We start from the raw sequence: 3,185 nt of genomic DNA, 5'->3' as shown, positions 1-3,185 counted from the left end.
GAGCAACTGATGAAAAACTGTCCCAACGTTAAAAAGAATAGAAGAACCAACGGTCAGCGATGTAGTTTCAATTCTTGCACGGATGAGTCCATGGGTGGACCTATAAACACACCGACGGGCACACCAATGGGGGGTTAGTGGCTTTGTTAAATGTTAGCACGACCCAAAAGACGGGCTGGATAAAGGGTCCTCGCGCCTGGCTGGCAACGGAAGAAACGGGACACCAAAAAAACTTCAGTTTTTTAATTAGTGTATATGGATGTAAAAAAAGGGCCAAATACACGCAGCATTACATGTCAAATGGAGGAAAAGACTGCCAATTGCGTAAATCAGTACTTCAAGCCCTCCTTTATTCCTCACTCTATAAACTGCTCAAACAAGCAAAAGGCGCAAGAGGTTGTGTGTGTGTGTGTGTGTGTGTGAGTGTGTGTGTGTTTGTGTGTGTGAGTGTTGTGTGGGGTGGGGTGTCAGATGTTTGTTGGGTGGACCATACAGATGTTAAAAAAAAATTATATTCTGTTGATTGTTGGAGCAGAGACGATGGACAAGAGTTTATATCTTATCTTATTTAATTAGATGTGTGACTCTGGTGTGTGTGTGTGGTGTGTGTGTGTGCGTGCGTTGCGTGCGTGCGTGCTGCTGCGGCTGTTTGTGTGTGTGTTTGTGTGTTTTGGCGTGTGTGTGTGTGTGTGTGTGTGGTGTGTTGGTGTGTTGTGCGGCGTGTGTGCGTGCGTGCTTGCGGCGTGCGGCGTTCGTGCGTGTGTGTGTGTGTGGTTTGTGTGTGTGTGTGCGTTCTGACGGACCTTTCATACACACTCGTCGTCGTTGAGGGGGGGCAGCTGAGGAGTAGGTGATGGGGAGGCGTGGGTCCGGAATGAGTGTCTGCGCAGTGAACTTCACGCAGTTTGACACCCAGGACTCCCGGCTTGCAAAAAAAAACAACGCAGCAATTAAAAACATCCTCTGCCATTCTACTGCTGATCGGCGATCGACACCCTGCAGGACTAAAACCACATTAGGGCTCATCTAAGTCTTTAGACTTCCAGGGCCAGTTGTTCCAATTGAAACTGATCGGATTTTTGTTACGTCTTGATCCAATCTGAAAATGGGTTTTCAAAAAGGGAAAGAATGAATCTGAAATCAGATTCTATCACGGAATCCATCCTAGGTTTTAAGCTGGATCAACCTTATTTTTGTGTGGTTCAAACTGTCAGTCGGATTTGGATACTTTGATCCCAAAAACAGGATTATCCTGATCCCACAGGGTGGAGGATTTCCAGTGATTCCATCATGAAAACTTAGTAAAACACGTTAAATTGGCAAATAATACATTTGTATCCTTAGTGTATTACTTTTTTAGTTTGCACTTGACTTGTTTAACCTTAGTTAAGTTTAGTAAAGTAAAAAATAAAAATAAAAATACACTAAATGATACAAATGTATTATTTGACCAATTTAAAGTTTTACTAAGTTTTCATGCTGGAATCCACCTTGAAATCCTACCCCCCTGTTGGGATCAGGATAATCCTGTTTTTTGGGATCAAAGTATCCAAATCCGACTGACAGTTTGAACCACACAAAAATAAGGTTGATCCAGCTTAAAACCTAGGATGGATTCCGTGATAGAATCTGATTTCAGATTCCTTCTTTCCCTTTTTGAACAACCCATTTTCAAGATTTGATCCAATCCGATAACAAAAATCCGATCAGTTTACCTTTGAACAACTGGCCCTGGAAGTCTAAAGACTTAGATGATCCCTAAATGTGGTTTTAGTCCCTGCAGGTGTAGCTCAGCCGATCAGCAGTAGTGGCAGAGGATGTTTTTAATGCTGTCGTTGTTTTGCAGCCGGGGAAGTCCTGGGTGTCAAACTGCGTGAAGTTCGACTGCGCAGACACTCTGTCCGGACCCACGCTCATCACCTACTCCTACAGCTGCCCCCCCTTCAACGAGACAGAGTGTATGAAGGTCCGTCAGCACGCACACACACACACACACACACACACACACGCACAGCACAAGCGACGCACGCACGCCCCGCACGCACGCACAGCAGCACGCACGCACACACACACACAACACACACACACACACACACACACACACACACGCACACCACACACCACACACACACACACACGCACATCACGCCGACAGCACGCACGCACGCACTCACGCACTAACACACACAACACACACCACACACCCAGAGTCCACACATCTCATTAAATTAGATAAGATAAAACTCTTTTCCCATCGTACGTGCTCCAACAATCAACAGATAATATAATTTTTTTTTTAACATCTTATGTCATCCCAACAAACATATGACACACACCCCACACACACTCCACACACAAACACACACACACTCACCACACCACCCACACACACACCTCCTTGCGCTCCTTTTTGCTTGTTTGAGCAGTTTTATAGAGTGAGGAATAAAGGAGTGCTTGAAGTGACTTATTTCTGCAACTTGGCAGTCTTTTCCTACATTTGTTACATGTAATGCTGCGTGTTATTGGACTTATTTTTACATACATTATACAATAATTAAAAAAAAGTTTTTTTTCCAGCAGGAGGAAAGAGCTTGGTTTTAACATTAAAACAGCCAAAACGTGTTTTTAAAGGTCCCATGGCATGAAAATTTCACTTTATGAGTTTTTTTTAACATTGATATGAGTTCCCCCAGCCTGCCTATGGCCCCCCAGTAGGTAGAAATGGAGATAGGTGTAAACCAGCCCTGGTATCCTGCTCTGCCTTTGAGAAAATGAAAGCTCAGATGGACCGATCTGGAATCTTGCCCTTATGAGGTCTAAAGCCACCCATGAGGAGAGACATCATGGCTTTTAAACAAGCAAAATGGCAGTTAGTCAAGGCCACACCCCCAACCTTAACCTTGCCACTCCCCCCCCCCTACCTCTCAATAGTTACAGACTCAGAAATGGCACATGCTAAGGAAAGCTCATTGTGGACTGGCTCTATGTGCTGGAATTCTCACCAGGCTGAATTTTTGGAAGAGACTTCAGATATCATATTAGGGGACCACTAGGTCTTATAAAAGAGACTTCAGATACAGTATTAGGGGACCACTAAGGTCTTATAAAGACTTCAGATACCAGTATTAGGGACCACTAAGGTCTATACAAAAGACATTCAGATACAGTATTAGGGACACAAGGTC

At 44.2% G+C, this 3,185-nt stretch overlaps 1 protein-coding gene across 1 annotated transcript in view; it reads left to right on the top strand.

The window, feature by feature from the left end:
- otog (otogelin) overlaps window positions 1-3,185 on the top strand; it is a 143,549-nt gene that overhangs the window by 127,073 nt on the left and 13,291 nt on the right. The window contains exon 50 of the mRNA XM_032520661.1: window positions 1,847-1,966. The gene's annotated coding sequence lies outside the window, so the exon portion shown is untranslated. The remainder of the gene's footprint in view (window positions 1-1,846; window positions 1,967-3,185) is intronic.

This window comes from Etheostoma spectabile, chromosome 1 (genome assembly GCF_008692095.1).
Source record: "Etheostoma spectabile isolate EspeVRDwgs_2016 chromosome 1, UIUC_Espe_1.0, whole genome shotgun sequence".
Lineage (NCBI taxonomy): Eukaryota > Metazoa > Chordata > Actinopteri > Perciformes > Percidae > Etheostoma > Etheostoma spectabile.
The sequence above is the reverse complement of the archived record's forward strand: the minus strand, read 5'-3'. Positions and strand labels throughout refer to the sequence as shown.